The sequence below is a fragment of the Ranitomeya imitator genome, chromosome 1, assembly GCF_032444005.1.
Source record: "Ranitomeya imitator isolate aRanImi1 chromosome 1, aRanImi1.pri, whole genome shotgun sequence".
NCBI classification, from domain to species: domain Eukaryota; kingdom Metazoa; phylum Chordata; class Amphibia; order Anura; family Dendrobatidae; genus Ranitomeya; species Ranitomeya imitator.
The window spans coordinates 505358175-505385739 of NC_091282.1; the positions used below are offsets into that span (position 1 = coordinate 505358175).

The 27565-nt window shown below is 42.5% G+C and overlaps 1 pseudogene; it reads right to left on the minus strand.

The window, feature by feature from the left end:
• LOC138675225 (atrial natriuretic peptide receptor 2-like) overlaps positions 1-27165 on the minus strand; it is a 153027-nt pseudogene extending 125862 nt beyond the window's left edge.
• Positions 27166-27565: the final 400 nt, after the last annotated feature.

A 27565-nucleotide genomic window follows, 5' to 3' on the forward strand; every position in this document is an offset into this window, starting at 1 on the left:
AGATAGGTCCTGCAAGTTCACAGCCAGTGAACTCACTTTACCTTTCTGACATCAATGAAAAAAACATATTTCTGTTTTGAAGAATATTTCCTTGACATATAGAATTGCTCTATGTACCTGTGGGAAGCCATACCATCCCTGCTGCCATAACATCACCCCAGAGGACTCCTTTAAGCAGTGTCGGTCACCCCTTTCCGAATACCACAGGTGGTGTCACGAACAAACTTTTTTTTACAAACCCCTTTAAAAACTTTTCCCTTAACATGGGCGCCCAGGGCCACGGATCGGGTCACCGCCACCGTGACACATCCCATTAAGTACCGGACCGGGTACCGAGTACCCCACGGCCCTGGCTGGCGTTCCACTTTGAACTGCCGCACTTTCAGCTGACAAGCCCTGTGATATGCTCTCTAATAACAAGCAGCACATCACCGTGCTTGTTATCCGAAGGGACAGCACTCCGAAGCATCATCAAGATCTGTACAAAGGAGGTGACTGTGAAATCTGATATGAGCATACGCGCTCAGACTGCTGTCACTCACAGAAATAGACCCGCCTCCACCAATGATGTGCGTTTCTCAGTTCGTTAGATTCCGTTTCGAGAATGGAAGTAGCAGAACTACATTCCCAACAGAAGACTAGATAGCCCACATAGAGATGAAATTACAGGACAAGGGCAGGCAATTGAAGTATACTAGACAATTGATTATTAGAAAGAGTTAGGGCACATGAATGGAACTGGTTTTTTTTTTGGCAATTAATTATTTTTTATATTTAGAGTATAACAGTAGCTTTTACGAACATATAAGATGCAGACATTTTACCTGTAATTTTGCAAGCCCATCGGTCATCAATCACACAATTTGTGGATTTAAGCCGTGAATGGTATATTTTATGCTGATGTAGATAAGCCATGCCATGTGCAATATCAGTAGCAAAAGAAAACCTATAATCAAGATACACCACATAAAGACATAAAGAGATCCAATAAGAATCTACTCTTGCACACGTAGAGAACTATTTCAAAATAGCCGTATAAATAGGTGCAAAATTCCTTAATAAAATGGAGTCACATATGAATGTCGCCAGACTTGCATGTAAGCACAAGAAGTTATCAATTTATTACAAATAAGATTCCTATACCTTTTGCTAAGCAAAGCATTACGGAATGGCTCCCTTTGAAGCATAGGTCATTAATGGACCCCTAAGTAAGCAATTGCAAACTCTCTGCAGAGACAGTGGTGTGATGTGTCAACGCAAAGTGCCCAGACAGATAGAGTTTGATGAATTACTTTTTTTACCTTTAAACTTTCTTATATTCACAATTATGATACTAGGTGAACACCATAAAACTATATATTTCTGCAATTTCTTTATATTATAGGGGGTAGCATAACTTCTCAAATCAATTATTTCAAATGTTTTCTATTTTCAGTCATCATCTTTATTCATTTTATGCAATGTTGCAATTGTATGCTTCCACATTGCTAAAATAAGCAAGTTTACTAAAGCAGGGCCACAGGGGGTAGCCATTTTGCCTGATCTCATTAGATAGGGAAGTTTGCTAAAATTAATGTGAATTGACTTACCTTTAACCACTTCACGACCTTGCAATTTTCCGTTTTTCATTTTTCGCTCCCCTTCTTCCCAGAGCCATAACTTTTTTTATTTTTCGGCCAATATGGCCGACTGAGGGCATATGTTTTGCGGGGCGAGTTGTACTTTTGAATAACATCATTGAATTTACCATATAGTGTACTGGAAAATGGAGAAAAAACTCCAAGTGCGGTGAAATTGCAAAAAAAAGTGCAATTCCACAATTGCTCATTTGAAGTTTTTATTTACCAGGTTCACTAAATGCTAAAACTGACTTGCAATTATGATTCTGCAGGTCATTACAAGTTCACAGATACCAAACATGATTAGTTTTTTTTTATTTAAGTAGTGAAAAAAGAATCCAAAGTTACATAGGTTGGAAACTTGGTAAGGAAAAATAAAATGGTGCCATTTTCCAAGACCCGTCGCGTCTCCATTTTTCTGGATGTGGGGCCAGGTGAAGGCTTATTTTTTGCATGCCAAGCTGACGATAGCATGTTGGGGTAGATACAATGTTTTAATTACTTGTTATTGCATTTTATTGCAAAGTTGCTTTGACCAAAAAAGTAATTCTGGCGTTTTTGAGTTTTTTCTCATTATGACATTTAGCAGTCGGATTAATTCTTTGTATATTTTGATAGATTGGGCGACTCTGAATGAAGCGCTACCAAAAATATGTACTTTTTAAATTATTGTTTTAGGGGGTGAATTTAACTTTTATATTTTTAAAATATTTTATCAAAATTTTTTTTTACTTTTTAATGTCTTCAATAGTCCCCTTGGGAGATTTGAAGCTGCAATCTTGTGCTACACATAGAAGGGCTTCAGGCCTGCTATGTGTAGCAGAAGTCATTGTCTCCTATGAACGCCGACCATGGCCTTCTGCAGACCTCTGTTTGTCATGCCAACCCATCGGTGCTCTGCAATCATGTGACAGGGGCACTGATTGGCGGGGTTTGTGACACTTTTACGGTGCACTCGTGTTACATGCTGCTGTCAGAGACATTTAACATGCTAACAGCCATGGGTAGATTGCAATTCGTCTAGCGGCTGTTAGAGGCACAAAATAAGCACACAAGCAGCTGTCATGTTCTGGGAAAGATGCGGGCTCAGCACCAGAACCCGAATCAAATGCAGGGACATGACCTATGACGTATCTATATGTCATAGGTCGTGAAAGGATTATTTAAGTACCTGCAATGAAAAGTATCATTGATAGAAACTAGTCCACCATCTTTAACCCCTTCATGACCTTGGGATTTTTGGTTTTTCCGTGTTCGTTTTTTGCTCCCCTTCTTCCCAGAGCCATAACTTTTTTATTTTTCCATCAATATGGCGATGTGAGGGCTTATTTTTTGTGAAACAAGTTTTACTTTTGAACGACCTCATTGGTTTTAGCATGTCGTGTACTAGAAAACGGGAAAAAAAATTCCAAGTGCGGTGAAACTGCAAGAAAAGTGCAATCCCACATTGGTTTTTTGATTGGCTTTTTCACTAGGTTCACTAAATGCTAAAACTGACCAGCCATTATGATTCTCCAGGTCATTACGAGTTCATAGACACCAAACAAGTCTAGGTTCTCTTGTATCTAAGTGGTGAAAAAAAATTCCCAACTTTGCTAAAAAAAAAAAGAAAATTGCGCCATTTTCCGATACCCGTAGCGTCTCCATTTTTCATGATCTGGGGTCGGTTGAGGGCTTATTTTTTGCGTGCTGAGCTGAGCATTTTAATGCAATGTCAGGGCGACCAAAAAAACGTAATTCTGGCATTTTTAATTTTTTTCTCGCTACTCCGTTTAGCGATCAGGTTAATCCTTTATTTATTGATAAAACGCGGTGATACCAAATATGTGTAGGTTTGATTTTTTTTTTTAATTTATTTTGAATGGGGCAAAAGGGGGGTTATTTAAACTTTTATATTTTTTTAACTTTTGCCATGCTTCAATAGCCTCCATGGGAGGCTAGAAGCTGGCACCACTCGATCGGCTCTGCAACATAGCAGCGATCATTAGATCGCTGCTATGCAGCAGAAATGCAGGTGTGCTATTAGTGCCGACCACAGGGGGCGCTCACAGCTAGCCGGCATCAGTAACCATAGAGGTCTCAAGGACCTCTATGGTTACCATTCTGACGCATCGCTGACCCCCGATCATGTGACGGGGTCGGCGATGCGCACATTTCCGGCCGCCCGGCATTTAACTAGTTAATAGCGGCGGGTGAATCGCGATTTCACCAGCCGCTATTGCGGGCACGTCAATATGTCAGCTGTTCAAAACAGCTGACATGTCCCGGCTTTGATGCGGGCTCACCGCCGGAGCCCTGCATCAAAGCGCGGTATCTGACCTCAGACGTACTATCCCGTCCGAGGTCAGAAAGAGGTTAATTATATAAGTAGCTGTCTGTGCATTTGTATACCAGTCATGGCGATATGTGGCACTGACCCCTATGGCTAGTGAGACATCACTTGAAGAAGCATCACGTGGTAATGGCCATTGTGCCAGTTTTTGTTAGGGATAGGGAGCGTTGCAAGCCTGTCTGCTCCAATGGTTATGGAATTTATACACTATTAATGGAATCATAAAATCTACTAATGAGTGCCTGGCTATTCTCGGACTTTATGCTGAAAATGCAGTATATCTCCTGACAAAAAGACTGTAATATCTTAGTACAATGTTAGTCACCTTTGAATGTCAAAAGAGCTATAGTTTACTGCCAAGTTATTGGTCCTAAAGTCAGGTCAAGTCTAAAGCCAGATTAGACATATGATTAGGCCCATATGATATGACACAAATGTGCACTCTGCAAATGCTGCTGGGCAAAGACAGTCTCGCTCTATTAGTATCTTATTGACCTTGGGCACTGCAGTGGTATAGTTATGAACATACAGACTTTGTTTTTTAATAATGTTGAGAGCCGAGGAGAGGCGCAGAATGATCAATATAGCTTTATTTTACAATCAGAATACTGGAGCAAAAGTGACTAAAAAATTTAACAAAGATAGAAATGTAACAATCTCATAGAGATGTCCATGCCAACCATGGAAGTTAACACCTAAACTGGAGTATCTCCTTATGTAAAGGGTTGAAGAAATTCGACATTCAATTTCACTGCAGTTAGCTAAAGAAGTAGAAAGCCAAAATGGGTGGAGTTTTTCCTGTGAGAGAGTATGGCATGGAAGGCAGAGGAGCGACATGCATGAGTGGCATCCATAAAGGAGGCCTCTACTAAAGCCTGTCTACAATTTGCCAGGGCCCATGATGCTGAAAAATATGAAGACTACTAAGACTGTATACTTTGGAGTGATGAAACCAAGATAAATGTTGGAAAGCTGCCTAGTAGGGGTGAGTGAAGTGAAACCCAGATGTATAGTAAAAAGTCCGTTTTACTGTTCAGATTCAGCAGACTAATAAACCTTGTTGAAAGGCTTCGGAGCAGTTAATCAACAAGCTTTTCTGGTGTGGGCACTTCTTGCACCTTCACAGCCATGCCATGTATGAATGACCAGCGAACTATATAAAAAAGGTGTGGGGTCACTCCTATTTCAGATAACAAATGCAGGTAAAGCAGACAGCTGCAGGCTGCAGCACTCAGCTGTCTTATTTATCTTGGGTAGTTATCAAAAACAGAGGGACTCCCATGCCGTGTTTTTAAATTATTTAAATAAAGAATTTAAAAAACGGAATTTGGTCTCTCCCCATTTTTGACAACCAGCCAAGGTAAAGAAGACAGCTCAGAGCTGGTATTCTCAGACTGGGAAGTTCCATGGATATTTGGCCCTCCCCAGCTTAAAGATAGCAACCCACAGCGGCCCCAGAAAGAAAAGTGCATCCATTAGATGCTCAAATTCTGGAACTTTGCCCAGCAGAGAAAACTATAATTTTATTAAATTGACACATTGCTGAAATCAGAGTCTCTGCTCTCTGATAACATCAAAAACCTGGTGACAGATTTTCTTTGCGTTCTCAGCCACGCCCAGAGCACTTAACCTCATTTTAATATAAAGGAAGACGCTAATTACTTGGGAATGCAGCTACAAATAGAAGATATAAAGGTTTCAATGGATTTACAATTCGAAGACCTGCATGCCTTCATATGCGCTTTTGGTGTTAATCTTACGGACAGATTCCCTTAGTGATTTTGATCCAACTTTATGTAACTTATTTTTATCAACAGTAATTGATCATTGTAACGTATAATGATTCAAGGCTGCCGTCACACTAGCAGTATTTGGTGAGTATTTTACATCAGTATTTGTAAGCCAAAACCATGAGTGGGTGATAAATATAGAAGAAAGTGCTCCTGGTTTTGGCTTACAAATACTGATGGAAAATACTGACCAAATACTGATAGTGTGACGGCAGCCTTATTGTTTTCTAATTCACCACATACGTAACGGCAACATATGCACAACATAATAATATTACCTGAATCCCCAGTTCAGAGGAATGTCTTCACTTAGCAAAACATCACTCAAGCTTCCCTTGGGACAATACTCTGTAATTATAGCCACATCAGGAACTTCAATGCAACCTCCAATAAATTTGCAAAGATTAGGATGATCAAGGTCCCTACAGAAGAGGTACAGGTTGAACAATATTATGACAATGTAAAGCACAAAAGGCATGCTGTGTCTACAGGTAACAAAAAGATGAAGAAACACAACAGAACTGAACAGGAAGAATAGCTATTTCTACTCTACTGCCTAAATACAATATCATTTACCGAATTTGCTTTACTTCCCCCCGTATTCTTTTGGAGAGTGTAAAAGTCTTCTTTGGGATTTTCTTTATAGCCACTGTTCTGCCATCACTGAGAAATATATTATAGATTTACTAATAAATACCAAGTCAATGAAAAATTCTACAGAAAAAAAATTCTTAAATGGGTAAGCAGCAAAAAAAAAGAAGCCTCCCTCATCCCAATACCACATAGCACTAAAGTGGTCCTCCGGACAATGTTCTGTCTATTGTAAATTGAAAATATTAAGACCATAACTCTATGGAAAACAAAGTGTTCGATACCCAGCTTCCAAAATGGCAACTGAAAATAAGGAAAAATGTAGCATAAAGCTAAGTAGGTACAAAACTAGTCCTGGTAAATCAAATTATTACATATAAAAGTCAGAAAGAGGTGATGCAAGCTGCAAAATACTTTCCACATAGAGGACTAAAGATTTTTCAGAGTAAACTGAAGCAGTCCCAAGGTGCTTTTAATGCTGACATACGTAAAGAATATATGTAGCATTTTTTATAAAAAATTTTTTTGTATTTACTTATATAGTGACTGTCCCCACTGAGACACACAGCCTAAATTCCCTATCAGTATGTCTTTCGAGTGTGGGAGGAAACCGGAAAACCTGGAGGAAACCCACGCAAAGACAAGGAGAACATACAAACTCGTTGACCTTGGCCATCTTCATCTTTAATAAACAGGGACAGGCCCGTATTTGCCACTAGGTACCGGGGGTCCGGTGCACAAAAGAGGGAGGTAAACTTTTTTTATCATTTTTTAGTATCTCACCTCGCAACTCCATTTATTTCTATTCATATCTTTAAGAAGCGAATACAAATAAACTAGGAACTCAGCGAGCTGACTGACCCCATAAGTACTAGAACCAGCACTTCGGGGTCAAAAGCATGCCAATCAGCTCCCTGCTCTGAGGTGCTGCAGTGTCCAAATGATGCTGACGTACCTGCAGAGTGATGAAGTAATCTCAATCTCATAGAGCTGATGATTCAGGGGGTTAGGGATGCTTTTATTATAGACTGGAGTTAGGTGGCTGTTCCCGTAGGCTGGGGTTTAGCATATCTATAACTGTAGACTGGAGTTTAAAGGGACTATAATTATAGACTGGGTTTTAGGGGAATATAACTGTAGACTGTGAGTTAGTGGGGCTATCACTGTAGGCTGAGGGTTAGGGGGATATCACTTTTGGCTGGGGTTTAGGGAGGCTATTTCTGAAGACTGTGGATTAGTTGCCTATAACTGTAGACTGGGGTTTAGGTGGTGCTTTTACCATAGACTGGAGTTAGGGGTGCTATCTCTGTAGTCCGGCGGTTAGGGGGCTATAACTGCAGGCTAGAGGTTAGGGGGCTATCTCTGTAGACTGGGGTTTAAGGGAGCTATAACTGTACACTGAAGGCTAGGGGGACTATTACAAAAGACTGGGAGTTAGGGGGCTATAACTAGACTGGGGGTTAGGGAGGTTATTTATGTACACTGTGGGCTAAGAGGGCTATTTCTGTAAACTTTGGGTTAGTGGAGGTTATTACTGTAGACTGGGATTTAGGTGGGCTATAACTGTAGACCGAAAGTTAGGGGGGTTATTTCTGTAGACTGGAGGTTACGGGGCTATCACTGTAGGCTGGGGTAGGGGGGTGTTATGATACGGTGGTCTAGGAGCAACATGGAATGAGCTCTGAAGGAAGTGGTAACTGTACTGACCGCAGTCCCTAAGCTCAACACAACACTAGAAGTAGCCGTGGAATGCTCCTAACTCTCCCTAGGCATCTCGTCACAGCCTAAGAGCTAACTACCCCTAAAGATAGAAGCAGGAAAGCTATCTTGCCTCAGAGAAAATCCCCAAAGGATAGATTAGCCCCCCACAAATAATGACTGTGAGTGGAGAGGGAAAAGACATACACAGAATGAAACCAGGATGAGCACAGGAGGCCAGTCTAACTAAATAGATAGGACAGGATGGAATACTGTGCAGTCAGTATAAAACACTACAAAAATCCACGCAGAGTTTACAAAAAATCTCCACACCTGACTAAAGGTGTGGAGGGCAAATCTGCCTCCCAGAGCTTCCAGCAAGACAGAATTAATTCACACTGATAAGCTGGACAAACATAGAAAGCACAGAATGGATAAGTCCACAATCTATGGACAGAAAAGGGCAAGCAAAAACTTAGCTTAGCTGAACTGGTCAGGATAACAGGGAACTCCAAAGAGATGTGAATCCAACCAGGAACCATTTACAAGTGGCACTGGCTGAAGATAGAGCCAGACTTAAGTAGCCGAGCAGAAGAGATGATAAGTGGAGGCAGCTGATGACAGCTAACTCCAAGGAGCAGCCATACCACTAGAAACCACAAGAGAGAGCCCAAGAGCAGAACTCACAAAAGTGCCACTTACAACCACCGGAGGGAGCCCAAGAGCGGAATTCACAACAGGGGGCTATTTTTGTAGATTTGAGGTTAGAGGGGGCTATTAAAGTTGACTGGGGTTTACAGGAGTTAACTGTAGACTGGGGTTATCGGTGACTATTACTATAGACTGGGGTTTTAGGGGGACATTACTGTAGATTTGGGGTTAGGTGGGCTATTATTATAGACTGGGGTTAGGGGGCTATAACTGTAGACTGTGGATTAAGGGGGCTATTACTGAAGACTGGAGTGGCTTACAGAGTGAGGGACTAGTACAAGGGACAAAATGTATGGGGAACAGTGTAAGGACTCAGTATGGTGTGTGGACACTGTTGGAGGGTCAGAATGGAGAGAGGACAGCATGGGGACCCAGTATGGAGAGGGGCAACATAAGGAACTCAGTATGAAAAGTGGGGCATTTTGAAGGGTCGCAGTATGGAGAGGAGGCAGTGTGGGGGGTCTCATTGTGGACAGGTGGCATGGTGAAGGGTAGATCAGTATGGAGAAAAGGGAGCATGGAGGGCCAGTATAGAGAGTGGTAGTGTGAGGATACAGTATGGAGAGGGGCAGCTTGGATGGCTCAGTATGGAGTGGGGACAACATGAGTGGGACATTGTGCAGAGGGGGCAGCATGATGTGGGGACAGTGTGGAGCTCATAGTTCATAATTGAGGAATTTGTGATGGGTAGGTATAATTTATAAGGGTGGACAGTGTGGCTTTTTAGTTTATAAGGAGGAAGTATGACAGTTATAGTACACAAGGGTGGACAGTGTGGATTTTAGTTTTTAAGGGGGCAGTGTGACGGTCATAGTACCCAAGCGTGGAAAGTGTGGTGGTCCTAGTATAGAAGGGGGAGAGATACGGTGGGAATATTTTATAGGAGAGGATAGCGAGAAGGCCATGTACCATAAGAGAGACAGTGTGGGGTAATATTTTTTTGCAGGGAGCACAATAAGGATCAAATATTTTTTTCAGAGGCACAGAATAAGACTTATGTTACGGGTTTACCGTGACAGAGAGGAGACAAAAGACCGCAGCGTCTGATTTTTTCTACTCCTGCACTGGTTAGAAGCACTTCACCTTTGTATTAAATGGTGTAATCTGCATTGTTGAGAGCTCCTGGAGAGTTTAGGCTCTCAGCTGTGCACTGTTTGCTGCTCCCATCTGCTATATAAACTAGGTCCTGGCTGGCTCTCATTTTGCTGCATGGCTGAAGGTTGTTGTTGGTGGTTATTAGAGTAGGCGGTTGGTGGACTTATGTATGAATGTTGCTAGGTTTTGAGTGTGTGATAATTCCCTTTATTCTCCTACTTTGATTTAACCCCATCCTTCATTCCCCGTGCATCCCTCTGTTACTTGTGTGTGTATATTTGCATGTTTTGGTAATTTTCATTACCTCGTTCATATTATCTTATTAGTCTGGTCAGTGTATTACAGTACACTGCTCCTGTCTTCCCTGAGTGTGGGAAGGGTACAGACTGAGGGTAGATTCAAGGGGCTAAGAAAAGGTACGTGGCCCTGGCATCTTCACCATCAGAAGTTTTCTGGTGAACAGGGCAAGTTCGGGCACCCCTAGCATTAGGGACAGGGAGCAGCCTCTGGTTATGGGACACCCGATAACAGAGTTGTTATTACTATTTAGGAACATTATAATGACACTGCTGTTCTTAACCCCTATCTGGCCTCGGACGGGATAGTACATCCGAGGTCAGATCCCCTGCTTTGATGCAGGGCTCCACGGTGAGCCCGCATCAAAGCCGGGACATGTCAGCTGTTTTGAACAGCTGACATGTGCCCGCAATAGGTGCGGGCAGAATCGCGATCTGCCCGCACCTATTAACTAGTTAAATGCCGCTGTCAATCGCAGACAGCGGCATTTAACTACCGCATCCGGCCGGGCGGCCGGAAATGACGTCATCGCCGACCTCCGTCACATGATCGGGGTCGGCGATGCGTCTCCATTGCAACCATAGAGGTCCTTGAGACCTCTATGGTTACTGATGACCGCTGACTGTGAGCGCCACCCTGTGGTCGGCGCTCACAGCACACCTCCATTTCTGCTACATAGCAGCGATCAGCAGATCGCTGCTATTTAGCAGAGCCGATCGCGTTGTGCCTGCTTCTAGCCTCCCATGGAGGCTATTGAAGCATGGCAAAAGTTAAAAAAAAAAGTGAAAAAAAAGTGAAAAAAATAAAAAAAATATAAAAGTTTAAATCACCCCCCTTTCGCCCCAATCAAAATAAATCAATAAAAAAAAAATCAAATCTACACATATTTGGTATCGCCGCGCTCAGAATCGCCCGATCTATCAATTAAAAAAAAGCATTAACCTGATCGCTAAACGGCTTAGCGAGAAAAAAATTAGAAACGCCAGAATTACATTTTTTAGGTCGCCGCGACATTGCATTAAAATGCAATAACGGGCGATCAAAAGAACGTATCTGCACCAAAATGCTATCATTAAAAACATCATCTCGGCACGCAAAAAATAAGCCCTCAACCGACCCCAGATCACGAAAAATGGAGACGCTACGAGTATCGGAAAATGGCGCAATTTTTTTTTTTTTTTAGCAAAGTTTGGAATTTTTTTTCCCCACTTAGATAAAAAATAACCTAGTCATGTTAGGTGTCTATGAACTCGTACTGACCTGGAGAATCATAATGTCAAGTCAGTTTTAGCATTTAGTGAACCTAGCAAAAAAGCCAAACAAAAAACAAGTGTGGGATTGCACTTTTTTTGCAATTTCACCGCACTTGGAATTTTTTTCCCGTTTTCTAGTACACGACATGCTAAAACCAATGATGTCGTTCAAAAGTACAACTCGTCCCGCAAAAAATAAGCCCTCCCATGGCCAAATTGACGGAAAAATAAAAAAGTTATCGCTCTGGGAAGGAGGGGAGTGAAAAACGAACACGGAAAAACGAAAAATCCCAAGGTCATGAAGGAGTTAAGGACACCATGTGGTGAAATATTTTCCATTCTCATTTGCAATGCTTTGAGAAACTGTGTGTTATGAGTAGTACACTGAAAAAGACGTAATAGCTAAAAATATCTCATAACATGTTTGTGAGAAAGGATTGGCTGATGGAAATTTCTAGTACAAACTACATTTGTCTGTAAACGATGAGAACATACCGTAACCAATGAAGTACAAAATACATATTCATAAGAAAGGTTCTCTCAAACTCTTCCTCGGGGGGCAACAGCGAAAAGCGCAGTGGGGCACCTGCGCATTGGTTGGACATTGGTATGGGTAAAATTATTTGGTTTTACTTTTTCTAGTGCATGTGTGGCATTGAATTGGCCATTATTACTTGCTTGAGCTATTTTAGCTTGGTCACATGATGTTACATGTTCGGTTTTGTAAAAAAATACCTGGCACTATATAATCATTGTTCTGCTGCCCTGCTTTTTTGTGACTTGTGGTGGTGCCTCAATACATGCATTTATATGTTATGCGCTATGGACTTTATTTATGAATTGCTTTGTGTCATGCATGTCTAGGGTTCCCCCATATGTTCACATTGTGCCCTCCATTGCTCTCATGGTTATACTGCTGCCCGCCTGTTCTTTTTATAGACTGATTTTGAATATGGATCCAACTCTTTATTGTATATGTGGTTTGCTTGTATTTGTAATATTTAATAAAGACAATTTGTAATTTTCTGAAATTTGTCTTTGTTGACTAATAATTCAGCACACTCTGAGGTGTATCCATATTTTGTGTTGGGGTATTAAAACTCTCTGTGTTCTTCGTGTATCTTATTTGTCTGTAAATAGTATAAGAAACCTGCTCGATAGGGTAATAAAACAATTGTTTTGATCACAGATGGTGTGCATTTCTTGTTTCCGAGCGCTCATGACTGAGATGGCCAAGTCCCACAATTTGGCCTCAATGGTGATTCCGGTATTTGACTTTGAGTCAGAACTAATAGCTACAACAGGAGTTACTGATTTTTTTGTAAGGTTTCCTGCAATGAAGAAAACAATTGAGTGCACTGATAATATCTGTCTAAAGCAACTGTATGTTAAAATGATTTTTTATCATGGTGGGAAATCAATTTACCACATAGCTGCTGTTTTAAATTATAAAATCTGTTGTTTTCATTTATGAAATGCCTCAATTATTGTTGGTGTTTCTTACATCGGCCTCTGTACAATCATGACCATCCTAACAAAATATATACAGTGGGTGAAATAAGGATTGAATACGTCACCAATTTCCTGTAAATATATTTCTAAGGGCGCTAATGACATGAAATTTTCACCTGATCCCTGTAACAACCCATCCAATCCACACAGGCAAATACATCAAACCATAGAAGTCCATAAATTATATGTAAAAATGAGAAATGACACAGTAAAAAAAAGTATGAATATATGAAGAAAGAGAGATGGGAACATCATCATGTGGCTGTTTTTCAGCATACGTCACCAGCAAACTTCATATATTTGAATGAAGGGTGAATGGACAAATGTACCAAGACATTCTTGATAAAAATCAGCTGCCATCTACCAGGATGATGAAGATAAAATGAGGGTAGATATTTCAGCAAGACAATGATCCCAAACACACAGCCAAGCTAACTGTTAACTGGTTTCAGAGAAAGAAAATAAAGCTACTAGAATGGCCCAGCTAATAACCTGACCTGAATCAAATAGAAAATGTATGGAAGCAACTAAAGCTCAGAGTTCATAGAAGGAGCCTACTTCAGGATTTGAAGAATGTTTTTTTGTGCGAAAGAATGTGCCAAAATCACACCTGAGCAATGCATGCGACTAGTTTCTCCATACAGGAGGCATCTTGAAGCTGTCATCAATGACAAATGGGTTGTTACTAGTGATGAGCGAATATACTCGGTACTCGAGATTTCCTGAGCACGCTCGGGTGTCTTCCGAGTATTTGTAAGTTCTCGGAGATTTAGTTTTCAGCGCTGCAGCTGAATGATTTACATCTGTTAGCCAGCTTGATTACCTGTGGGGATTCCCTAGCAACCAGGCAACCCCCACATGTACTTATGCTGGCTAACAGATGTAAATCATTCAGCTGTGGCGCGGAAAACTAAGTCTCCGAGTACTTACAAATACTCGGAAGACACCCGAGCGTGCTCGGGAAATCTCGAGTACCGAGTATATTCGCTCATCACTAGTTGTTACCCATATCTGGTGAGAATTTAATGTCAATAGCATCTTTAGAAATATATTTACTTAGAAAATTGGTGACATTTTCATTCCTTCTTTTACCCAGTGCAGCTTAAAGAATGATAGGGGAAAAAAATTATAAATTAACTAGAAAAATGGCTTTAGAGAAATTTCTCCAGCAATGACAAATCCCATTCTCAGATTTTGCAGAAAAATAGCTAGCAGCTAGTTGAATGATTGCTGTAGGCAAATCATCTATTTTAAGTGCTGTACCCTTACATAGTAACATAGTAACATAGTAACATAGTTAGTAAGGCCGAAAAAAGACATTTGTCCATCCAGTTCAGCCTATATTCCATCATAATAAATACCCAGATCTACGTCCTTCTACAGAACCTAATAATTGTATGATACAATATTGTTCTGCTCCAGGAAGACATCCAGGCCTCTCTTGAACCCCTCGACTGAGTTCGCCATCACCACCTCCTCAGGCAAGCAATTCCAGATTCTCACTGCCCTAACAGTAAAGAATCCTCTTCTATGTTGGTGGAAAAACCTTCTCTCCTCCAGGCGCAAAGAATGCCCCCTTGTGCCCGTCACCTTCCTTGGTATAAACAGATCCTCAGCGAGATATTTGTATTGTCCCCTTATATACTTATACATTGTTATTAGATCGCCCCTCAGTCGTCTTTTTTCTAGACTAAATAATCCTAATTTCGCTAATCTATCTGGGTATTGTAGTTCTCCCATCCCCTTTATTAATTTTGTTGCCCTCCTTTGTACTCTCTCTAGTTCCATTATATCCTTCCTGAGCACCGGTGCCCAAAACTGGACACAGTACTCCATGTGCGGTCTAACTAGGGATTTGTACAGAGGCAGTATAATGCTCTCATCATGTGTATCCAGACCTCTTTTAATGCACCCCATGATCCTGTTTGCCTTGGCAGCTGCTGCCTGGCACTGGCTGCTCCAGGTAAGTTTATCATTAACTAGGATCCCCAAGTCCTTCTCCCTGTCAGATTTACCCAGTGGTTTCCCGTTCAGTGTGTAATGGTGATATTGATTCCCTCTTCCCATGTGTATAACCTTACATTTATCATTGTTAAACCTCATCTGCCACCTTTCAGCCCAAGTTTCCAACTTATCCAGATCCATCTGTAGCAGAATACTATCTTCTCTTGTATTAACTGCTTTACATAGTTTTGTATCATCTGCAAATATCGATATTTTACTGTGTAAACCTTCTACCAGATCATTAATGAATATGTTGAAGAGAACAGGTCCCAATACTGACCCCTGCGGTACCCCACTGGTCACAGCGACCCAGTTAGAGACTATACCATTTATAACCACCCTCTGCTTTCTATCACTAAGCCAGTTACTAACCCATTTACACACATTTTCCCCCAGACCAAGCATTCTCATTTTGTGTACCAACCTCTTGTGCGGCACGGTATCAAACGCTTTGGAAAAATCGAGATATACCACGTCCAATGACTCACCGTGGTCCAGTCTATAGCTTACCTCTTCATAAAAACTGATTAGATTGGTTTGACAGGAGCGATTTCTCATAAACCCATGCTGATATGGAGTTAAACAGTTATTCTCATTGAGATAATCCAGAATAACATCCCTCAGAAACCCTTCAAATATTTTACCAACAATAGAGGTTAGACTTACTGGCCTATAATTTCCAGGTTCACTTTTAGAGCCCTTTTTGAATATTGGCACCACATTTGCTATGCGCCAGTCCTGCGGAACAGACCCTGTCGCTATAGAGTCACTAAAAATAAGAAATAATGGTTTATCTATTACATTACTTAGTTCTCTTAGTACTCGTGGGTGTATGCCATCCGGACCCGGAGATTTATCTATTTTAATCTTATTTAGCCGGTTTCGCACCTCTTCTTGGGTTAGATTGGTGACTTTTAATATAGGGTTTTCATTGTTTCTTGGGATTTCACCTAGCATTTCATTTTCCACCGTGAATACCGTGGAGAAGAAAGTGTTTAATATGTTAGCTTTTTCCTCGTCATCTACAACCATTCTTTCCTCACTATTTTTTAAGGGGCCTACATTTTCAGTTTTTATTCTTTTACTATTGATATAGTTGAAGAACAGTTTGGGATTAGTTTTACTCTCGTTAGCAATGTGCTTCTCTGTTTCCTTTTTGGCAGCTTTAATTAGTTTTTTAGATAAAGTATTTTTCTCCCTATAGTTTTTTAGAGCTTCAATGGTGCCATCCTGCTTTAGTAGTGCAAATGCTTTCTTTTTACTGTTAATTGCCTGTCTTACTTCTTTGTTTAGCCACATTGGGTTTTTCCTATTTCTAGTCCTTTTATTCCCACAAGGTATAAACCGCTTACACTGCCTATTTAGGATGTTCTTAAACATTTCCCATTTATTATCTGTATTCTCATTTCTGAGGATATTGTCCCAGTCTACCAGATTAAGGGCATCTCTAAGCTGTTCAAACTTTGCCTTCCTAAAGTTCAATGTTTTTGTGACTCCCTGACAAGTCCCCCTAGTGAAAGACAGGTGAAACTGCACAATATTGTGGTCGCTATTTCCTAAATGCCCAACCACCTGCAGATTTGTTATTCTGTCAGGTCTATTAGATAGTATTAGGTCTAAAAGTGCTGCTCCTCTGGTTGGATTCTGCACCAATTGTGAAAGATAATTTTTCTTGGTTATTAGCAGAAACCTGTTGCCTTTATGGGTTTCACAGGTTTCTGTTTCCCAGTTAATATCCGGGTAGTTAAAGTCCCCCATAACCAGGACCTCATTATGGGTTGCAGCTTCATCTATCTGCTTTAGAAGTAGACTTTCCATGCTTTCTGTTATATTTGGGGGTTTGTAACAGACCCCAATGAGAATTTTGTTACCATTTTTCCCTCCATGAATTTCAACCCATATGGACTCGACATCCTCATTCCCTTCGCTAATATCCTCCCTTAAAGTGGACTTTAGACAAGACTTTACATAGAGACAAACCCCTCCTCCTCTCCGATTTTTACGATCCTTTCTAAACAGACTGTAACCCTGTAAGTTAACTGCCCAGTCATAGCTTTCATCTAACCATGTCTCGGTTATTCCCACTATGTCAAAGTTACCTGTAGATATTTCTGCTTCTAGTTCTTCCATCTTGTTTGTCAGGCTTCTGGCGTTTGCGAGCATGCAGTTTAGAGGATTTTGTTTTGTTCCAATCTCCTCACTGTGGATTGTTTTAGAAATGTTCTTACCTCCCTTCTGAGTATGTTTTCCTGGGTCGTCTTTGTTCGAGTCTAATGTTTTTCTTCCCGTCCCCTCTTCTTCTAGTTTAACGCCCTCCTGATGAGTGTAGCGAGTCTTCTGGCGAATGTGTGTTTCCCAGGTTTGTTGAGGTGTAGTCCGTCTCTGGCGAGGAGTCCATCATACCAGTAATTCACACCGTGGTCCAGTGTTGCTGTGTGCCCTTTTCTTTTTTGCTTGCTGGTATTGCTTCATTCTTAGGTGTGCCATCTTCATCCTCTACAAAGATTTGATATCGGTTCTTCAGTTGTGTGGTTGGTGATTTCTCCATGGTCTTCTTGCTTCTTTTGGTCACATGCTTCCACTCATCTGCTTTTGGAGGTTCTCTGACACTTTTTGCACCTTCTGTGACCAGTAGAGATGCTTCTGTTCTGTCTAGAAAGTCTTCATTCTCTTTGATGAGTTTCAAAGTTGCTATTCTTTCTTCCAGACCCCGCACCTTTTCTTCTAAAAGGGCCACTAGTCTACACTTCTGACAGGTGAAATTGGATTCTTCTTCTGGTCGATCTGTGAACATGTAGCACATGCTGCAGCTCACCATGTAGGTTGTCACATCTGCCATGTTGCTCCTAGATCCTGCTGACTTGCTGTGTGTTTTCCTTCTTGTGTAATCTACTCAGCCAAGCTCTCTTGCAATAATGTCCTACAGGCAAAAATTACGGCGCGCGGTTTGGTGATGCTTTCGAAGCAGCTGGTCCCGGCTGTACCCAACGATCTTCTAGCTTAGGGAGACTTCGCTTCTCCCAGAAGGCACCTGGAATATGCAAATTAGCCTCCTGAAGCTTGAATCCCTGGTATTCTACATACACTTATTATATATATTGTACTGAGTGCATATTATCACACAATGCATAATGACGTATTCACGCTAAAAGCAGCCCCTGCAGCTCATAAGAAGCTCGTGGTTGAGTGTGAGGTACAAACTTCATTGTCCTAGATCAGGGGTCCCCAACCTGTGGCTCGAGAGCCACGTGTGTCTCGCAGGCTTATGATGTGTGGCTCACAGCTGTCTGGCAGTTTGATGCATTAGCACAAGGTCTAGAAAACAGCTATGAAGAGTCACTTTCCAGATGGTGACTTTGTGAATAACCACACACAGAAAAGCAGATGTGGCGGCACCAGGGATGGACGATGACAGTTTGGGGCCCCTGTGTAAGAAATCTTTTAAGGCCCCCATCCTTTTATGGCAACCAAGCTATAAACTATATATGTATACTGTATATGTCTATAACGCAGTCTCCGCTCATTATGTATATTGCTGTCCCTTATTACACAATGCCCTCTCTTGTTATGTACAGCACCATTCCTTACATATCGGATTATGATTATTGTTGTTATTTATAGCACCCTGCTCTTTATTACATACTGTCCTCTCATTTTAGATATAAACTGAAATGACGGCTGATGCAGCACGGGAAAGCTTCTTTTCTAATGGAGGAGGCAGATGGACTGGTCCTCTGGTCAAATGCTGCCCCATGAGCAGTCATTTTATGTTACATATAAGAAGAGAAGACTCCATGTAATAATGAAAGGGCGATGTGAATACCAAAAATAATGAGAATATGATATGTAAAAGACGGTGCTATACTGTATATATAAAAATACAGGATACTATGTGATAATGTGACGGTACTGTACATAACAACAGAGGATGTTACATAATAAGTAACCGCCCTGTATATAATTAGAGAAGATGATACATAATAAGGGACACTCCTTCCAGTAATAATATCTCCCGTCCTTGTTGTCTTCCTGGTATAATATTCCCCATCCTGGTCCCCTTCCTTGTATGATGTGTCCCATCCTGGGCCCCTATTTGGATAATGTGCCCCATCCAGGTCCCCTTCAAGGTATAATGTGGTCCATCCTGGTATATATTCCACTCATGCTGATATAATGTCTGTTGTGAATTCCGCTCTTGGGCTCCCTCCGGTGGTTTTAAGTGGAATGGCTGCTCCTTGGATTTAGCTGTCAGCAGCTGCTTCCACTGATTGTCTTTTCTGCTCGGCTATTTAGCCTGGCTCTTTCCTTCAGCTTGTGCCACTTGTCAATGGTTCCTGGTTGGATTCACATCTCTTTGGATTTCCCTGTTATCCTGACCAGTTCAGCAAAGCTATGTCCTTGCTTGCTCTTTTCTGTCCACAGGTTGTGGACTTATCCGTTCTGTGCTTTCTATGTTTGTCCAGCTTGTCAGTATGAATTAATTCTGTGATGCTGGAAGCTCTGGGAAGCAGATTTACCCTCCACACCTTTAGTCAGGTGTGGAGATTTTTGTAAACCCTGTGTGGATTTTTTGTAGTGTTTTATACTGACCGCACAGTATTCCATCCTGTCCTATCTATCTAGCTAGACTGGCCTCCTGTGCTCATCCTGGTTTCATTCTGTGTATGTCTTTTCCCTCTCCACTCACAGTCATTACTTGTGGGGGGCTATCTATCCTTTGGGGATTTTCTCTGAGGCAAGATAGTTTTCCTGTTTCTATCTTTAGGGGTAGTTATTTCTCAGGCTGTGACGAGGTGCCTAGGGAGTGTTAGGAGCATCCCACGGCTACTTCTAGTGTGTTGAGCTTAGGGACTGCGGTCAGTACAGATACCACTTCCTTCAGAGCTCGTTCCATGTTGCTCCTAAACCACCAGATCATAACAGTACAAGTGGCCAAAAATGAATTAAATGCATCTCAAAAGAAGGAAAAAATTCTGAGCTATTTTTTTTTTCTGTGCTCTCTTTTGTCTTTTTTTTCCTCTTGATCTCTGGGTGGTTCAGGATTTATGCTCTGGCATGGATGTTCAGGGTTTGTTTTCTCGTGTGGATCAACTTGCTGCAAGAGTACAGAGTATCCAAGATTATGTTGTCCAGACTCCGGCTTTGGAGCCTAGAATTCCTACTCCTGATTTGTTTTTTGGAGACAGATCCAAGTTTTTGAACTTTAAAAATAACTGCAAATTGTTTTTTGCTTTGAAACCCCGTTCTTCTGATGATCCCATTCAGCAAGTTAAAATCATCATATCCTTGCTGCGTGGTGACCCTCAGGACTGGGCATTCTCCCTTGAATCAGGGGATCCGGCATTGCTGAATGTAGACGCATTTTTTCAAGCGCTCGGATTATTGTATGACGAACCTAATTCTGTGGATCATGCAGAAAAAACCCTGTTGGCCTTGTGTCAAGGTCAGGAAGCGGCAGAATTATACTGCCAGAAATTTAGGAAATGGTCTGTGCTCACTAAATGGAATGAGGATGCTCTGGCTGCTATTTTCAGAAAAGGTCTTTCTGAAGCCCTTAAAGATGTTATGGTGGGCTTCCCTACACCTACTGGTTTGAGCAAATCTATGTCTCTAGCCATTCAGATTGATCGGCCTTTGCGCGAGCGCAAAGCTATGCACCATATGGCAGTGTCCTCTGAGCAGAGTCCTGAACCTATGCAATGTGATAGGATTTTGACTAGAACAGAACGGCAGGAATTCAGACGTCAGAATAGGCTGTGTTTTTACTGTGGTGATTCTACTCATGTTATTTCTGATTGCCCTAAACGTACTAGGAGGGTCACTAGGTCTGTTACCATTAGTACTGTACAGCCTAAATTTCTTTTATCTGTGACCCTGATTTGCTCATTGTAGTCCTTTTCTGTCATGGCATTTGTGGATTCAGGCGCTGCCCTGAACTTAATGGACTTAGAATTCGCCAGGCGCTGTGGTTTTTCCTTGCAGCCTTTGCAGAGCCCTATTCCTTTGAGGGGCATTGATGCTACTCCATTGGCCAAGGATAAACCTTAGTACTGGACGCAGATGACCATGTACATGGCTCCTGCACATCAGGAAAATTGCCGTTTTCTGGTGTTGCATAACCTGCATGATGTTGTTGTACTGGGTTTTCCATGGTTACAGGAACATAATCTGGTGCTGGATTGGAAAACTATGTCTGTGACTAGTTGGGGTTGTCAAGGGGTACATAGTGACGTTCCTTTGATGTCAATTTCTTCTTCCCCCTCTTCTGAGGTCCCTGAGTTTTTGTCGGATTTCCAGGATGTATTTGATGAGCCCAAGTCCATTTCCCTTCCTCCACATAGGGACTGTGATTGTGCTATTAACTTGATTCCACGTTGTAAGTTCCCTAAGGGCCGACTTTTCAATCTGTCTGTGCCAGAGCATGCCGCCATGCGGAGCTATGTTAAGGAATCTTTGGAGAAAGGGCATATTCGGCCGTCTTCGTCACCATTGGGAGCGGGTTTCTTTTTTGTTGCTAAGAAGGATGGCTCCTTGAGACCCTGTATAGACTATCGTCTTCTTAATAAGATCACGGTCAAGTTCCAATACCCCTTTCCTTTGCTTTCTGATTTGTTTGCTCAGATTAAGGGGGCTAGTTGGTTTACTAAGCTTGACCTCCGAGGGGCATATAATCTTGTTCGTATTAAACAGGGTGACGAATGGAAAACTGCATTTAATACGCCCGAAGGCCATTTTGAATACCTTGTGATGCCATTCGGGCTCTCTAATGCTCCATCTGTGTTCCAATCCTTCATGCATGATATTTTCCGCAATTATCTTGATAAATTCATGGTTGTATATTTGGATGATATTTTGATTTTTTCCGATGATTGGGAGTCTCAAGTGAAGCAGGTCAGGATGGTGTTCCAGATCCTTCGTGATAATGCTTTATTTGTGAAGGGGTCTAAGTGCCTATTCGGAGTTCAGAAGGTCTCTTTTTTGGGTTTTATTTTTTTCTCCCTCGTCTATAGAAATGGATCCTGTTAAGGTCCAAGTTATTCATTACTGGATTCAACCCACATCTGTGAAGAGCCTTCAAAAATTTTTGGGCTTTGCTAATTTCTATCGCCGTTTCATTGCCAACTTTTCCAGTGTGGTTAAGCCCCTTACTGATATGACGAAGAAAGGCGCTGATGTGACGAATTGGTCCTCTGCGGCTGTTGAGGCCTTTCGGGAGCTTAAACGCCGATTTACTTCTGCCCCTGTGTTGCGTCAGCCGGATGTTTCTCTTCCTTTTCAGGTTGAGGTTGACGCTTCTGAGATTGGGGCAGGGGCCGTTTTTGTCTCAGAGGGATTCTGATGGTTCTTTGATGAAACCGTGTGCTTTTTTTTCCAGAAAGTTTTCACCTGCGGAACGCAATTATGATGTCGGCAATCGGGAGTTGTTGGCTATGAACTGGGCGTTTGAGGAGTGGCGACATTGGCTTGAGGGAGCTAAGCACCGCGTTGTGGTCTTGACTGATCATAAGAATCTGATTTACCTCGAGTCGGCCAAGCGGCTGAATCCTAGACAGGCTCGGTGGTCCCTGTTTTTCTCCCGTTTTGATTTTGTGGTCTCGTATCTTCCGGGATCTAAGAATGTTAAGGCTGATGCCCTCTATAGGAATTTTTCGCCTGATTCTCCTGGAGTCCTTGAGCCGGTTGGCATTCTTAAGGAGGGGGTGATTCTTTCTGCCATCTCCCCTGATTTGCGGCAGGTGCTTCGGGAATTTCAGGCTGATAGGCCTGACCGCTGTCCAGTGGGGAAGCTGTTTGTTCCTGGTGGATGGACAAGTAAGGTGATTTCTGAGATTCATTGTTCAGTGTTGGTTGGTCATCCTGGGATTTTTGGTACCAGAGATTTGGTTGCTAGGTCCTTTTGGTGGCCTTCCTTGTCGCGCGATGTGCGTGCTTTTGTGCAGTCCTGTGGGACTTGCGCCCGAGCCAAGCCTTGCTGTTCCCGCGCTAGTGGGTTGCTTTTGCCTTTGCCGGTCCCTGAGAGGCCCTGGACGCATATTTCCATGGATTTTATTTCGGATCTTCCTGTTTCCCAGAAGATGTCTGTTATCTGGGTTGTTTGTGACCGGTTCTCTAAAATGGTCCATCTGGTACCTTTGCCTAAGTTGCCTTCCTCCTCAGATTTGGTTCCATTGTTTTTTCAGCATGTGGTTCGTTTGCATGGCATTCCGGAGAATATTGTGTCTGACAGAGGTTCTCAGTTTGTCTCTAGGTTTTGGCGGGCCTTTTGTGCTAGGATGGGCATTGATTTGTCTTTTTCTTCGGCGTTTCATCCTCAGACTAATGGCCAAACTGAGCGAACTAATCAGACCTTGGAGACCTATTTGAGATGCTTTGTGTCTGCTGATCAGGATGATTGGGTGGCTTTCTTGCCGTTGGCCGAGTTTGCCCTTAATAATCGGGCTAGTTCGGCTACTTTGGTTTCACCTTTCTTTTGTAATTTTGGTTTTCATCCTCGTTTTTCTTCTGGGCAGGTTGAGCCTTCTGATTGTCCTGGTGTGGATTCTGTGGTGGACAGGCTGCAGCAGATTTGGACTCATGTGGTGGACAATTTGATGTTGTCTCAGGAAAGGGCTCAACGTTTTGCTAACCGCCGTCGGTGTGTTGGTCCCTGGCTTCGTGTCTGGGATTTGGTTTGGTTGTCTTCTCGTCATGTTCCTATGAAGGTTTCTTCCCCTAAGTTTAAGCCTCGGTTTATTGGTCCTTATAAAATTTCTGAAATTATTAATCCGGTGTCTTTTCGTTTGGCTCTTTCAGCCTCTTTTGCCATTCATAATGTTTTCCATAGATCATTGTTGCGGAGATATGTGGTGCCCGTTGTTCCCTCAGTTGATCCTCCTGCCCCGGTGTTGGTTGAGGGAGAGTTGGAATATGAGGTTGAGAAAATTTTGGATTCTCATTTTTCGAGGCGTAGGCTTCAGTATCTTGTCAAGTGGAAGGGTTATGGCCAGGAGGATAATTCTTGGGTTGTTGCCTCCAATGTACATGCCACCGATTTGGTTCGTGCTTTTCACTTGGCTCGTCCTGATTGGCCTGGGGGCTCTGGTGAGGGTTCGGTGACCCCTCCTCAAGGGGGGGTACTGTTGTGAATTCCACTCTTGGGCTCCCTCCGGTGGTTTTAAGTGGAATGGCTGCTCCTTGGATTTAGCTGTCAGCAGCTGCTTCCACTGATTGTCTTTTCTGCTCGGCTATTTAGCCTGGCTCTTTCCTTCAGCTTGTGCCACTTGTCAATTGTTCCTGCTTGGATTCACATCTCTTTGGATTTCCCTGTTATCCTGACCAGTTCAGCAAAGCTATGTCCTTGCTTGCTCTTTTCTGTCCACAGGTTGTGGACTTATCCGTTCTGTGCTTTCTATGTTTGTCCAGCTTGTCAGTATGAATTAATTCTGTGATGCTGGAAGCTCTGGGAAGCAGATTTACCCTCCACACCTTTAGTCAGGTGTGGAGATTTTTGTAAACACTTTGTGGATTTTTTGTAGTTTTTTTATACTGACTGCACAGTATTCCATCCTGTCCTATCTATCTAGCTAGACTGGCCTCCTGTGCTCATCCTGGTTTCATTCTGTGTATGTCTTTTCCCTCTCCACTCACAGTCATTACTTGTGGGGGGCTATCTATCCTTTGGGGATTTTCTCTGAGGCAAGATAGTTTTCCTGTTTCTATCTTTAGGGGTAGTTAGTTCTCAGGCTGTGACGAGGTGCCTAGGGAGTGTTAGGAGCATCCCACTGCTACTTCTAGTGTTGTGTTGAGCTTAGGGACTGCGGTCAGTACAGATACCACTTCCTTCAGAGCTCGTTCCATGTTGCTCCTAAACCACCAGATCATAACAAATGTCCCCCACAGGACGGCCACTAGGAATTTCGGGGCTCTATACTGGCAACATTTTTGGGGCCCACTTAAGAGTACGCCCAGGCTCCAACCCAGCCCCGCCTCCACCCCTCGAACCATCCATAGTCCCACCACCCTCTCTTGGAAAAACTCCACTTCTGCACCACATCCTCACCAATCACACATTTACAGTTCCTATCACCACATAAATAACCAGCAGCTTTTGTTTTGGCCAAAAGATTTTTTAAACCACCACTATAACAAGGTAGACTCTTTTGACTGGGCTCTACTCTACTGTAACTTACTAAACATTTGCTAAAATATCTAAATCAATTTAGGTATATTTTTTATTTATTTTTCAATTTTTAAAATGACCAATAATATCACAAACAAGGAACTGCCACACCATTACCAGATAATATTAATACCGTATACAAGGAACAAAAACCACCACACCATGACCAGACCACATATTACTACCACATTGTGACCGAAAAATACTACAAACAAGGAACAAATACCGCCACACCATGACCAGAGACCAGATCATATATTACCACAACATAGTGACCTATATACTACAATACTGATCATTAATAAAAAATGCCATTATACACAGGAGGTCTGTACTTCGTATACACTGTCCATGTACAGGAAATACAATGATCACCAGTGACATTATACACAGGAGATCTGTATATATTATACAGTGTATAGTGTCAGTGTACAGGTAACACACTGACTTACCAGTGACGTTGCTAGTTGCAGTTCTTCATCTTCGCTTTTCATCTTCATCCAGCGCACACCGCCATCACTTCTTCCAGCCAGTAGTCGTCTCTGCAGAAAATAACACAGTTATCTGGAGCACATTCCCTTTTTTCCTCCCAACCTCTAAAATACACCAGATGTATAGAAAAAGTGACCGTGTCACCCTGCACAGTAACAGGACATCTCCCACACACGGAAAATAGTATCCTCAGATATATTATCCTTTAATTAGCCCCTACAGTAATAGCACCCCACATTCTGGACCCCACGTGTCCTATCTTTCTGCCGGAAGTCTCTCCATACTTCCCCCATGTCTGTCCAAATTGCACCCATAGTCATCCATAGTAGTATAATGTAACCCATACTCATATATAGCAGTATAATGCACCCTAATAGTAGTATAATGTATACCATAGTCATATATAGCATAATGCAGCCACATAGTAGAATAATAGACCACTATAGTACAATAATGCAGCAGCCCCATAGGAGTATAATGCAGCAGCCCCTTATGAGTATAATGCAGCAGCCCCATAGAAGTATAATGCAGCAGCCCCATAGGAGTATAATACAGTAGCCCCATAGGAGTATAATGCAGCAGCCCCATAGCAGTATAATGCAGCAGTCCCATAGCAGTATAATGCAGCATCCCCAAAGCAGTATAATGCAGCAGCCCCATAGCAGTATAATGCAACAGCCCCATAGCATTATAATGCAGCAGCCCCATAGCAGTATAATGCAGCAGCCCATAGGAGTATAATACAGCAGCCCCATAGGAGTATAAAGCAGCTGCCCCATAGCAGTATAATGCAGCAGCCCCATAGGAGTATAATGTAGCAGCCCCATAGGAGTATAATACAGCAGCCTCATAGGAGTATAATACAGCAGCCCCATAGCAGTATAATGCAGCAGCCCCATAGCAGTATAATGCAGCATCCCCAAAGCAGTATAATGCAGCAGCCCCATAGTAGTATAATGCAAAAGCCCCATAGCATTATAATGCAGCAGCCCCATAGCATTATAATGCAGCAGCCCCATAGCAGTATAATGCAGCAGCCCCATAGCAGTATAATGCAGCAGCCCCATAGAAGTATAATACAGCAGCCCCATAGCAGTATAATGCAGCAGCCCCATAGCAGTATAATGCAGCAGCCCCATAGGAGTATAATGCAGCAGCCCCATAGGAGTATAATTCAGCAGCCCCATAGCAGTATAATGCAGCATCCCCAAAGCAGTATAATGCATCAGCCCCAGAGCAGTATAATGCAGCAGCCCCATGCATAATGCAGCAGCCCCATAGTATAATGTAACCATAGCAGCATAATGCACCCCATAGTATAATGCAGCAGTCCCATAGCAGTATAATGCACCCCATAATATAATGCAGCAGGCCAATAGCAGTATAATGCACCCATAGTGTAATACGCCCCATAGTATAATGCACCCCATAGTATAATGCATCACTTTCCCTCCCCGATAGTAGTATAATGCACCCCATACCGGTATAATATGCCCCATACTGCGGCTTTACGGAAAAAAATTTTTTACTTACCTGGCCGAGCTCCAGCGATGTCCTCACCTACGATTCGTCTGAGGTGCTGCTTCATTCCGGTGTATGACAGTGATGTCATACTTCGGCGATGTGCACGCTGACATCAGCTGCTGGCCTGTGATTAGCTGGCGGCTATTAACTGTTGACATGCGGGATAAATCTCCAGCACGGCAACAGATTTTAACTGATCATGTGTCGTAGAACGCGCAATCAGTTACTGAAGCGGCCCAGTGAGGAGCACAGAGGGGGCCTGCTGCGGGCCCCCTCTTAAGGACAGTAATGCCCTGATAGCGGCCCTGGCCCCCCATCCTGGTATAATGTCCTCCATCCTTGTATACATGTTCCCCATCCAGGTATATATGTGCCCCATCCAGATATATATGTGCCCCATCCAGGTATATATATGCCCCATCCAGGAATAAATGTGCCTCATTCAAGTATATATGTGTTCCATCCAGGTATATATATACCCATCCTTG